Below are 13,891 nucleotides of genomic sequence, written 5' to 3' on the forward strand. Positions count from 1 at the left end.
AGGGTTTGACGATGGCAAGTTCAATCCCGCCCTTTGATGCATGTTTCTGTCCCAGTTTTTATAAACACAGCCTAGTGGCCTGTTTTATAAAACTGCATGGTTTTGCATGCTGAAAACATGGTAGGATAGCCACCCTTGTTTGTGACAACATACCCTGAATTACCTGATTTTATAAAGAAAATGTGTGTGTGTGGGAAGGGATAAAATGTGGTTTGAAAAGATGAGTTAGACGGGATGGATGGCATTTCTGTGTGAATTGCCGTTGGTGTGCTCGAACCTGTGTGGTTGAGCGAGGAAGGGAGATATCCATCTTGTCACCCCTAAGGACCGAGTTGATATGTCATCTCACCTAGCTTTTTGTTGTGCAAACCACTTGACCGTTGTGTGGGCAACGGCATAGCCTAACCCCACTAGTTAGCCTGATAGCCATCAGGAGAGCTGAGAGCAACGGGTGATCAAGGAGACGGGATAAGCTCTGTGTGACTTATGCCCCGGTTAAACCTCAGAGATAGGTCGAATGACCCCTTGAAAGATCCCGTGGTGGCTAGTCAGGCCTAGCTAAGGTGGGTAAGGGCTTTGATGGGATCTGCACTGGCACTAAGGTGTTCGTGCTGTGGTACCCCACCTGTGGGTAAAGTTGCACACCTCTGCAGAGTTAAAATCTATTCGAATAGCCGTGCCCACGATATTGGGCAAGTTACGGTGTGGTCACATAACTAGTGTTTCTCTCTGGGAATGGTTGGGCTGGTGTGAGTAGTTTGGAAAGTGTCCGGCAGTTGTGCCGTGTGCTACGGCGGACGGGGAGTCCGGTAGCAGCTTAAAACTTGGATCCTGTGTGGATTAACATCGTGTGCTCTTTATTACTGAAAAACTGGTTTGAAAATGTTTTAAACAAACCCTTGCATACAACTGAGTTATTCTGCAAATAAACCATAACCTTATCCTTGGATTGGCCTGTGCATTTAATCCTGATATAACCCCCCCCTTGGGAGTGATTGGACTTGCTGAGTACGTTCGTACTCACCCCATTCTTACTTTTACAGTGGAAGATCCCGACTACATCCCTGAAGACGTCGAGTAGGGTCCCGTCCTGCACCCAGTCTTGCCTGTGGGTGAGGTCACCGTTGGAACTCCGCATGGCGCAAGACTCTGATGATTCCCTTTTCGTAGCTAGTGTAGTAGTATGGGTTTTAGTTGTAATCCTCGCGATAGTGGTGCTTCACTGCCCATTACCGCGAAGAGTTGTACGGTGATGTACCATCTGATGTAATAAAAGTGTTATCAGCCTCCTGGGACTGATAAAGCAACACTTTAAATCTTCCCTGATGGGGGGACGCTTCAGGTGGTATTAGAGCTGTAGGCTGGCCGTAGGACGTGACCCTAGGAGCGAAACCCCCTTTTATACCCGAGGACTTGTTTTAATAGATACTTTCTGCACAAACACTCACCCCTGGTTTTTGCCCTGTTCCAGATGGCTGAGGAAGGATGGACCCAGGGCGATTGCCAAGCCGCACCTGGATTCCCCAGCCTTTTGATCAACACCCTGGAGGGCCTTGGTGTTACGGAACGCCCAAGGTACTACAGCCGAGAGTACGAGCACCATGGTACCCTCCGCTGCAGGGTGATCCTGGTCATCGCCAGGAGCAACCGCTACCCCGACATCCAGCCTTGGCGAGCGACCGCCACGGGGTTTAGACACCAAGATACCTACCCCTTGGCCATCAGAAAAGCACTCCGTTATTTGTGCCGGATTTTTGAAGAACACCTCGCCCCCACACCAGCAAAGTTCTTCCCGCCGGCCATCAGAACCCCAGTTTGGGAAGCACGCATGAGAAACCTGGAACGACATCGCCACGAAGAAGGCCCCCTGTACCAAGTAGCTACTTACCTAGCCGCCCTGGACCAGCTCTTCGATGAACAAGCCAACCTTCTAAGGGAGCAGACCCATCGAGCTAAGCAAGCGGAGCTAGCAGTGAGACTACGGCAGATCCAAGCCGCCCACGCCGAAGCAAGAGCCGCAGCCGCGATCAGTAGCGAAGCCGTAGCCCAAGAGAGCCTCAGGCAAGCCCGAGACCGGCGCATGCAAGATTGGACCCGAAGCGGAACACCTGTCCCGGCAATCAGAGAAGACCATGTTTTACTCGGGACACCCGTCATAGGATGGGGAACACTCTTTGGAAACCCACAAGCCCCATCCGAGAAACCGGAAGGTTCTGCTGCCGCCGCGGAAAGAGATGGTGCTGCACAACCCTCGGCGGATGGAAACCCAGAGAACGGCGAAGGATTGCTCACCCTCTCCACCCCAGAAGAAGGCACGCCCCGCGAGTAAAATAACCGTCGCCTCCCTAGCGATGCGTCCCCAGCCGCTTTTGTTTAAACCCCGCCCTCAGGCCTGACCCGGACGAGTAGTACGAGACCTAGTCTCGCCCCCAGATTGTACCCCCCCTGCAGAAATAAAATTGTTTTGCTTGTTGTTTGTAATGTTGTGTGCTGAATTGTTGTGTGCTACTAGTTTATATAACTACCGGCAGAAGGTAGATTCTGCCTTATATACGAAATAAACAACTTAAACATCACATAATCATAACCCCACTTTACCCAATCCACAGATGGCTCCCCGAAGCGTCACGAGGGCCTCCCGTAGCCGGAACCCCGCAGCCGCTGGTGCCGGAGCACAGCCTGCTGGACGAAATCCCCCTCAGGCAGAACAAGAAGTAAGCCAGAACCGAGGAGGAAGTCAAGAAGGAGAACAACTACCACCACCCCCACCCCTCGGAGACTTGGCACAGATAATCCATAGCCAGACCCTCATACTGGAAACACTGGCCAACGCCATTGTTAACAGGCAACCACGCGGACAGAATATGAATGACAAGCTGACAGCCTTCCTGAGGACCAAGCCGCCCACCTTTGCCGGATCCTGCAACCCTCTGGACGCGGACGATTGGTTGCGAGTGATTCAGAGGAAGCTCGAACCCTTCGAATGCCAGGACCGGGACAAAGTCCTTCTAGCAGCCCACCAGCTCACCGGAACAGCATTATCCTGGTGGGAAAACTATTGTGCCGCAGCCGAAGATGCCTCTACCATCACCTGGGGAGAGTTCGTAAGGGAGTTCCGCCGCTACCACATCCCTTCGGCCACCATGAAGCGCAAGGCGGATGAATTCCGCGCACTACAACAAGGAAGCATGACGGTGGAGGAGTACACCCACCGGTTCATAGAATTGGCCAGATATGCACCAGAGGAAGTGAACGACGACGACAAGAAACAGGATATGTTCAAGAAGGGGCTAAGCCCAGAACTCCGGACCCTGCTTACCCCTCAGATCTACCCGGACTTCAACACCCTAATGAACAAAGCCATCCTCACAGAAAGGGCCAAGACCGAAGAGCGGAAGGACAACAAGTGGAAATTCCTGGAGAGCAAGGCCCGCCAGCAGGACCGCTTCCAAAAGCAGAGGAACTCCAGCTATATTGCACCAAGATCTCAGGCCCCAATGCAGTATAGGACCCAGTCTCAAGTAACAGGACCACGGGCCCCGGACACGCAGTCTAGGAACCAGAATACCATGAGGGCCCCACAGAGTAATGCAAGCCAGGTCGCCCCAGACAACGACAACGTTAGAGCCTGCTTCAACTGTCGCGAGATAGGGCATTACATTGCTAATTGCCCTTATGCCAAGAATAAGCCGGCCACATTAGCCTTCTCCAACACGGTGAATGGACCCAGACCAGCCTTGACCGGTGCCAACCGTGTGCCCGTCCGCAACAATGACAACAGCCAGCAGACGAAGCAGCCCCAGCAATCGTTTGGACGAGCCCGCGTCAATCACATCGACGCGCAGGAGGCTCAAGAAGCTCAGGGAGTAGTGCTCGGTGAGTACCTGGTCAACTCAGCTCTGGCAACAGTACTATTTGATTCTGGAGCATCGCACTCGTTCATATCCTCAAGCTTTGTGGAAAAACACAAAATACCTACAGTACTACTAAATACACCCCTACTAACCCGGACGCCTGGAGGCGACATCAATTGTCGATTAGGCTGTCCACGGGTAAGGATCAATTTAAGTGGGGTAGAATTTCTAGCAGATTTGGTAGTACTTAATTCTGGGGGAATAGACGTGATTCTTGGGATGGATTGGTTAAGCCGACACCATGGTCTCATAGGCTGCACTGACAAAGTGGTACACCTAACAAACCCTGAAGGAGTACAAGTGATTTGCCATACCCGGGATAGTAAGTTTGACCCTATGGTGTTTAGCATGGAAGCCAAGCCCTTAGAAGGAGTCCCGGTAGTAAACGAATACCCAGACGTCTTCCCCGAAGAACTTCCCGGTATGCCACCAGATAGGGATATAGGGTTCGTCATTGACCTTATCCCTGGAACCTCCCCTATAGCCAAAAGACCCTATAGGATGGCGGCATCTGAGTTGACGGAATTAAAGAAACAACTAGAAGAACTGCAACGCATTGGTTTCATCAGACCAAGCTCGTCGCCATGGGGAGCCCCAGTCCTATTTGTTAAGAAGAAAGATGGGAGTATGAGGTTGTGTGTAGATTACCGGGCACTGAACGAGGTCACCATTAAGAACAAGTACCCCCTCCCCAGAATTGATGACCTGTTCGATCAGCTAAAAGGAGCCAAGTACTTTTCTAAGATCGACCTAAGGTCAGGATACTTCCAGCTCAAGATTAGGGAAAGTGACATCCCTAAGACAGCTTTTGTCACCCGCTACGGGCAGTTCGAGTTCACCGTAATGTCCTTCGGATTAACCAATGCCCCTGCCTATTTTATGAACCTCATGAACAAAGTATTTATGGACGAGCTAGATAAGTTTGTCGTAGTCTTTATTGACGACATACTTATCTACTCCAAGAGTATCCAGGAACATGAGCAGCATCTGCGGGTGGTATTGGAAAAGCTGGGAACACATAAGCTATACGCCAAGTTTAGCAAGTGTGAATTCTGGCTGGAAAGAGTAGCTTTCCTTGGTCACATCCTGACCGCGGAAGGCGTAGCTGTGGACCCAGAGAAAGTCGAAGCCGTTTCCAACTGGCAGCGACCGACTAACGTTAGCGAAATCAGGAGCTTTCTTGGATTAGCTGGGTACTATCGGAGATTTATTGAGAGATTCTCCAAAATAGCCCGACCCATGACAGAACTTCTTAAGAAGGAGAAGAAGTTTGCTTGGACGGAAAGTTGTGAAAGGAGTTTTCAAGAATTGAAGCAAAGGTTGACAACCGCCCCAGTGCTGACCCTACCAGATATTCATCGGGACTTTGTCATCTATTACGACGCGTCCCGACAAGGATCAGGGTGTGTACTGATGCAAGACAGGAAAGTCGTTGCATATGCCTCCCGCCAACTCAGGACTCATGAGCAGAATTATCCGACCCATAATTTGGAATTAGCAGCCGTAGTGCATGCCGTTAAAATTTGGAGACATTACCTGATTGGAAATAAGTGTGAGGTTTACACCGACCACAAGAGTCTGAAGTATATCTTTACCCAGCCGGATTTAAACTTAAGGCAGAGAAGATGGTTGGAGTTGGTCAAGGACTACGACTTGGAAATTCAGTATCACCCTGGAAAAGCCAACGTAGTAGCTGATGCCTTAAGTCGAAAATCCTATGGGCCCAAAAATGACCAATTGCGCGAGGAAATGGCACGATTAAACGTGCACATGGTACCTCGAGGTTCCAGCCAAGTACTAAACGTCCAATCGACATTAGAGGATAGGATTAGAGAAGCCCAAAGCTTGGATCAGGAGTTAGTAAAGATCTGCAAGCAAACTGGAGAAAACAAAGCACCGGGCTTCAGAGTAGACGAGAAGGGAACGTTATGGTACGAGGATAGGATTTGTGTACCCCAGAACGGGGACTTCAGGCAGATAATCATGGACGAAGCCCATAACTCAGCTTACTCCATCCACCCAGGATCCACCAAGATGTATATGGACATAAAGCAAAAATATTGGTGGAATGGAATGAAGGCGGATATTGCACGATTTGTGGCACATTGTGATACCTGCCAGAGGATCAAGGCCGAGCATCAAAAGCCGGCAGGATTATTGCAACCCTTGCCCATCCCGGTGTGGAAGTGGGATGAGATAGGAATGGACTTTGTAGTGGGACTACCCCGAACACAGAAGGGACACGATTCCATATGGGTAATTGTGGATCGACTCACTAAATCGGTACATTTCATACCCGTAAGGACCACTTATGGTGGAGAAAAGCTGGCAAAACTTTACGTGGAAAACATAGTGAAGTTACATGGAGTGCCTAGCAGAATTGTCTCGGATAGAGGGACCCAATTTACCTCTAGGTTCTGGAAAAGCTTACACCAAGCCATAGGCACTGTCGGTACATACAGATAGGGGTACCTCCTGCTAGGGTGTCCAGGCCCTTGGCTTCTCATAATCCATGCTCCCCCTCGTCTCTGGGACACGTGGCATACGACCTCCGGGCCTGACAGCTGGGGCCGCGGTCTCCGGACCCTCCCCCCGAGCTCTGTGAGGTCCGGGGTCTACTGCACACCTAGACGGACGGGAGAGCCCTCGGGTAGCCCCTGCGGACCCGGTCTCCCCTGGGAGGTCCGGGGCCGCCACGTGTGATGGCCGAACCATCACAGGCCAGCCCGCTCCGACCGGCCTCGGGGGCCCCGGACCCCCCTTCCCCCGGGAAGGGGTCCGGTGCCGCCATGTGCTGCCCAGCGGGAGGAGTGGGGTTGGCCCCGCCGCGTGCCTGCGGCCGGAGGCCCCTTGCGGGTCGCCTCTCACCTACCAGCATTTAATGCGGTAGCTGGGTCAGGCGCGCCAAAGTCAAAAGGCGCGGCCTGCCACTGACACACGGGGCAGGTAAGCTGACACCACGGTAAGCCCGCCTGATCTGAAGGCGGCGCGTCGTATCACCGCGCACAGTGCGTGGACTGTGTACAGTCCCGTCACGGTGCTGCGCGCGTGATGATGGCCTGTAATAGGCGAGCCAAGGCGTGCGCTGTAACAGTGCACGCGCGACGGGTCAGCGCTGCTTCACCGCCTGACGGGAGGTCCCATCCCAACAATGACAGCACGGCTTCACTGTTGTGCAGCGCTGACGCCGGACACTGTGCAAGACAAGGCTGTACACGGCCATATCCTGGCTGTAGATACGCACATCAACTTCTCGATTGAGAGGACTACGGAGAGGAGCTGGAGATGAAGATCTCTATATCTCTCATAGAACAGCTCCTGCAGGCCGGACCCACATATCGGGGTCCCGCACAGTGTAAGCACTCCCCTTGAACTATAAAAGGGAGAGTGTACTCGTTAGAAGACAGATCCCAAGTTCCAGGTTGCACACACGCAAGCTTATGCTGCTTTCTATTCAGGCCCACGCAGCCAATACAACACCAAAGTGGACGTAGGGTATTACGCTCCGGCGGCCTGAACCACTCTAAATCTTCGTGTCCTTCCTGCGTTCATCTATCCACCGATCGAGCGCTCCTAGGTCTCCTCCAAACCCATCCTTAATTAGGATTAGGCGGGTGCTTTCCGCCACCCGGCTAGAGAATTCCTCCGACATTTGGCGCGCCAGGTAGGGGCTTTAGGTTTGGTTTGCGCTCGGTCGACCTTCACGACCCCAATGGCGCAGGAAAACGGTCACCATGACCTCCTGATCGGTGAAGAAGTGGCGTCGACGGCGCCACACGTCTCGCGCCATCCCGTTTCCAGGGTGGCTCCGCGTGCTGCTCCACCATGCGCAGCGGAGCGGGCCTCTGTGGCCCAATCGGTGCTCCCACCGAGCGGGCCCCTCATGGCAGCCAGGGAGTTGCTCCGCAACCCCCCTGGCGAGGCAGCGTCGCCAGACGCGCACAGACAATGGCGTGGCGAGGTCGACCGCCTCCTCAACCTGGCACAGGCTTTCCCAGGCTCAGCGGGGGGGGGGGGGGGGGGGTCTGTATCCAGGCAGCGCCGTCGCCAGGGCGGCGCATCCGGTTCTGTGCACTCACCATCAGTTAGGAGTGCGCGGACTGAGGACCTCCGGGCAGAGCTCAACCGCAGGCATGCGGGAGAGGATGCTAGGATCTCCATCGAGCGAGCACGCAACCGACGGCTCAACATTGAGGGTCGGGACCTTGCGCCTGAGCTCGATGCGGCTGCGGCCAGGCCGCAAGGACTCACCAGGGCGCCGGTATCGGGCGTGGGCTGCGCAGCGCTCGCAGACCACCTTCGTGCGGTCGCCTGGCCGTCCAAGTTCCGGCCTCACCTGCCGGAAAAATATGACGGGTCCTCCAACCCGTCAGAGTTCCTGCAGGTCTACATCACCGCCATCACGGCGGCTGGGGGTAACGAAGCCGTCATGGCAAGTTACTTTCATGTAGCCTTGACCGGGCCGGCCCGGACCTGGCTCATGAACCTTACCCCAGGATCCATCCAGTCCTGGGGTGAACTCTGCGCACAGTTCACGGCGAACTTCGCCAGTGCGTACCAGCAGCATGGCGTGGAAGCCCACCTCCACGCCGTGAGGCAACAACCCGGGGAAACCCTCCGGGCCTTCATCTCCCGCTTCACTAAGGTACGTGGAACCATCCCACGTATCTCCGATGCATCTATTATCACGGCTTTCCGACAGGGGGTCCGAGACGAGAAGATGCTAGAGAAGCTGGCGACCCACCAGGTGGAAGCCGTCACCACCCTGTTCGCTCTGGCGGACAAATGCGCCCGAGCTGCAGAAGGCCGTGCATGGCACTCTGCAACTCAGGCAGGACCTGCTCAAACGAGCGGGCCCAGTGTCGCTGCCCCTGGCAGCGGCAAGAAGAAGAACAAGAAGAGCCGTGGCTTCGACAAGTCACGGATCGGGGGTCCGGCCGTTGCGGCTGCAACGACCGGGGGCCAAAACTCCCGTGGCAAGCGCCCACGACAGCAGCGCACCGACCCCGGGTCATGCCCTGTTCATCCTGGGGCTCGCCACAGCGCCGCTGAGTGCCGTGAGATCCAGAAGCTCGCGGAACGCCTCAGCAAGAGGCGTGACCAAGCCGCCAAGGAAGGCTCCTCCCCTCCGCGGCGGTCTGGCAAGGAGAAGGCCTCCGATGCCGACGCTGCTGCAACTGAGAGGGAGTTGGGGTATCAAACCCCCAATAAAGACCTCAAGGGACTGTTCCAGCAGTCCGACTCGGAGTCCGGCGGGGACAAGCGCCGCAAAAAGCTGTACGTTATGTACGGTGGCAGTACGGAGCTCGTCTCCCGACGGGACGTCAAGGCCCTTCGCCGGGAGGTCCTCTCGGTGAAACCAGGGGTGCCGAGGGCGGCGCCCCACCAGCGGTGGAAGGGCACCACCATCTCCTTTGGGCCATCCGACTGCCCAGAGAACATGGCGGGTGCAGGAGTGCTGCCGCTCATCACGGCACCCACCATTGCCAATGTTCGCCTTCACCATGTGCTGATCGACGGAGGCGCCGGCCTCAGCGTCATCAGCTATGCGGCGTTCAAGCACCTGCAGATCCCGGAGTCCAAGCTGGCTCCATCACGCCCATTCTCAGGAGTGGGCCCGGATCCCGTGTACCCGGTAGGGACCATCACCTTACCGGTTACATTCGGGACGGAGGACAATTTCCGTACCGAGAATGTGCAGTTCGAGGTCGCGGAAGTTAACCTCCCCTTCAACACCATCATCGGCAGACCAGCCCTGTACCGGTTCATGGCCGTTGCCCACTACGGGTACCTGGTCCTGAAGATGCCCTCTCCGGCGGGCGTCCTCACCGTCCAGAGCGATCGGGCCGCTGCTGTTGTAGCGGTCGAAAAGCTCCATGCGCTGGCTACGGGGCTTGCCCCTGTAGCTGGCGCCCAGGGGTCCGACCCCTCGACCTCACGTGCCAAGGCCCTGGCCAAGGCACCAAAGGTCCGTCCGTCCGACACGGACGATGTTCCCGTGAAGACCGTCCAGGTCGGAGCATAGACCTCCCAGACCACCCGCATCGGTGGCAACCTGGGAGAGAAATAGGAAAGCGCGCTCATCGCCTTCCTCCGGGCAAATGTTGACGTGTTCGCCTGGGAACCGTCACAGATGCCCGGGATCCCTAGGGAGGTGATTGAGCATCATCTGAAGATCCACCCCGACGCCAGGCCGGTCCGGCAGAAGCCACGCAAGCAGTCCATCGAGCGGCAAAACTTCATCCGTGAAGAGGTCCGCAAGCTGCTGCAGGCTGGCTTCATCGAGGAGGTCTACCATCCTGTATGGTTGGCCAACCCGGTTGTGGTCCCAAAGGCCAACGGGAAGCTTCGGATGTGCATCGACTACACCAATCTAAACAAGGCATGTCCAAAAGACCCTTATCCACTTCCGCGTATAGACCAGATTGTAGACTCCACCTCCGGGTGTGATTTGCTGTCCTTCATAGATGCCTATTCTGGTTTCCACCAAATCAAGATGGCTTGTGATGATAGGAAGCATACAGCTTTTGTAACAGTGGATGGTCTTTATTGCTATATAGTGATGCCATATGGATTACTTAATGCTCTACCCACCTTTGCTCGTGCAATGAACATCACTCTAGGTGATTTGGTTAGAGAAATAGTCGAGGTGTATGTTGATGACATCGTTGTCAAGACTAGAGAGTCGAATTCCCTCCTAGAAAACTTAGCTCAAGTCTTCGACAAGTTACGGGCGACCTCCACCAAGCTTAACCCCGAGAAGTGCGTCTTCGGCGTATCGGCGGGAAAGCTCCTTGGTTTCCTGATCTCCCACCGGGGGATCGAAGCCAACCCGGACAAGGTCCGGGCGATCGAAGCAATGAGGCCCCCTGCGCGCCTCAAAGATCTACAGAGGTTGACGGGGTCCCTTGCAGCCCTCAGCCGTTTCATTTCGAGGCTGGCAGAGAGGGCGCTTCCCTTCTTCAAGTTGATGAGGGGGTCCGGCCCATTTGTATGGACCGAAGAGGCAGAACGTGCCTTCCAAGAGATGAAGCAGTACCTTACTTCCTTGCCGGTCCTGGTCGCACCGGACCCAGGTGAGACACTGTTTCTTTATCTTGCAGCAACGACCGAAGTGATCAGCATGGTGCTGGTCACCGAGAGGTCCGAGTTTCCCTTGCAGGGGGCCCCTGCGGACCCCCCTGCAGGAGAAGGAGATCCGGCCACCTCCACTCCAGCGACCGGCCCTACTTCGGAGGGTCCGGCCGGGTTCCGACCCGGAGAAGTGCCAAGCAGCTTGGGGGCCGATGGGCCCCCAGCTCAAGATGAAGGATCCAGTCCACTTGGCAGGATCAGGACCATCCAGAAGCCGGTCTACTACGTCAGCGAGGTCCTTCATGAGGCAAAGGCCAGGTACCCTGAGACGCATAAGCTCCTTTACGCTATACTTGTTGCGTCCAGGAAGCTTCGCCACTACTTTCAGGCACACAAGATTGTGGTGGTGACCTCCTACCCATTGAGGGCTATCCTCCACAACTCTAACGCCACGGGCAACATCGCCAAGTGGGCAGCAGAGCTCGCTGGCTTTCAGCTCGACTTCCAGCCGCGTCACGCCATCAAGAGCCAGATCCTTGCTGACTTCATCGCGGAATGGACGCCCGCACCATGCACCACCGGGGGTCCAGGCCAAGGGACGGACCCCCCACGTCTGGAGGTCAGGGCTCCGGTCTTCACCGGACCTCACTGGACCCTCTTCTTTGACGGGTCCGCCCGCAGGAAGAGGGCCGGTGCGGGCGTGGTCCTCATCGACCCACGCGGCGAGCAGTTGAAGTACGTGGTGCACCTCGATTTCGAGGCCACCAACAACATGGCGGAGTATGAGGCCTTGATCTTTGGTCTCACGGCGGCTCTGTCCCTGGGGGTCCGGGAGCTCCTGGTCAAAGGGGACTCCCAGCTCATCATCAGGCAGGTCCGGGGGGAGTGTTGCTGCAACAACCCCCAGCTCGCAGCCTACCTCATGCATGTGAAGAGGCTCGAGAAGGACTTCGTTGTGCTGGAACTGCAACATGTTCCACGCGAAGGCAACACAGCAGCTGATGCGCTCTCCGCGAGCGCATCGACTCAGGCACCCGTGCCGGAGGGCGTCTTCCAAAGGCGTCTGCTGAAGCCTTCCGCCCAGCCTGCCGACCTGGGCGATGGGGGTCGGACTAGCACCTCGAAGCTAGCGATCCCGGTGGCGCTCCATCCGTGGTGCCCGCCAAGGGTCGTGTGTTCCCTTGAGGGGCCCGAAGACCTCGGGGAGCCACGCCCAGTTTCTCAGGAAGGTCCCGATGCATGGATCTCAAAGGTCCGGGACTACCTGAAAGATAATTACCTTCCTGAAGATCAAGCATCTGCTGAGCGCATTGTCCGGATGGCTAAGCGATACACGGTGGTAGAAGGGGATCTCTACCGCCGTGGCGCCAACGGCGTCCTCATGCGGTGCATCATCCAGGAAGAGAGCCGTGACTTGCTCGCGGAGATCCATGGAGGCGAGTGCGGAAATCATTCTTCATCCCGTACGCTGGTTGGTAAAGCTTTCCGGCATGGCTTTTACTGGCCGACAGCGCTCCAGGATGCAGCTGAGTTGGTAAGGTCCTGCAAAGCGTGTCAGTTCCACGCGAAGCAGATACACACTCCAGCTCAGGCCTTGCAGATGATTCCTCCCTCCTGGCCCTTTGCGGTATGGGGGTTGGATATCTTGGGACCTTTCCCTAGGGCCGTCGGCGGGTACCGGTACCTCTACGTCGCCGTTGACAAGTTCACCAAGTGGCCGGAGGCAACCCCAGTGGTCAACATTACCAAGGCGTCAGCAACTGCTTTTCTCAGGTCAATTGTGTGCCGGTTCGGGGTTCCGAACCGGGTCATCACCGACAATGGGACCCAGTTCACGAGCCAGTACTTCCAGGAGTACTGTGAGGATATGGGCATCCAGCTCTGTTTCGCCTCAGTGGCGCATCCCAGGAGCAATGGCCAAGTTGAGCGGGCCAATGCCGAAATCCTCAGAGGGCTCAAGATCCGGACCTACTGTGACCTTGAGAAGCATGGCGCAAGGTGGATTGAAGAGCTCCCAAGTGTGTTATGGGGGAACCGGACCACACCCAGCCGGGCAACAGGGGAAACCCCTTTCTTCTTGGTTTACGGGGCCGAAGCGTGCCTTCCCCCGGAGATCACCATGGGCTCTCTACGAGTCCGGTCTTTTGATGAGGAAATGCAGGAACAGGAGCGTCGCCAAGATGTGGACCTCGTCGACGAGCGCAGATGGCGAGCAGCAGTCCGAAACGCACGGTATAACCAAGCGCTCCGGCGCTACCACCAACGGTTCGTGCGTAGTAGGGAGCTCCGGGTCGGGGACCTAGTCCTAAGGCGGATTCTGAACCGAGAGGGCATGCACAAGCTCTCCCCCAGCTGGGAGGGGCCCTTCATGGTGACAAAGGTGTACCGACCCGGATCTGTTCGTTTGGCTGCGGAGGATGGAATGCAACTGCCCAATCCGTGGAACATTGAGCACCTCTGTAAGTTCTATCCCTAGGACCCGATTGTGTGGGAATTTTCCCTTTGTAATTGGTAGCATCAACGTGCGGACCAGGGCGGTGGAGGTCCGCCCTCGTAAACCCGGCCCCTGGCGTACATCGCACAACTCTTCTGTACCAATTCGTTAAGGGAAAATTTGCTCTCAAATGCGTCCTTGAAGTCTATACAATTCTACATTTTTTCGCTTCTTGATTACGCTAACCCCTCACATGTTTTCCGCGTCTGTGTCATGACCAAGGCCCTTCTTAAGTTGCGTAGCTACGTCCCTGCCCCGGGCCTCTGTTTCAAAGGAAAAAAGGAACCGGACCCCTGTTGATTGGCTTCAGGGAAATGCGCTCGCCCTTTGCTGGGGTCCAGGGTTGTGTAGCCGCTTAGCCTGGTTCCGTACCCTAAGCCTACACGCCTTGCCCTCCTAGGATGAGCGC

The sequence above is a fragment of the Panicum hallii genome, chromosome 7 (assembly GCF_002211085.1).
Source record: "Panicum hallii strain FIL2 chromosome 7, PHallii_v3.1, whole genome shotgun sequence".
Taxonomy (NCBI): domain Eukaryota; kingdom Viridiplantae; phylum Streptophyta; class Magnoliopsida; order Poales; family Poaceae; genus Panicum; species Panicum hallii.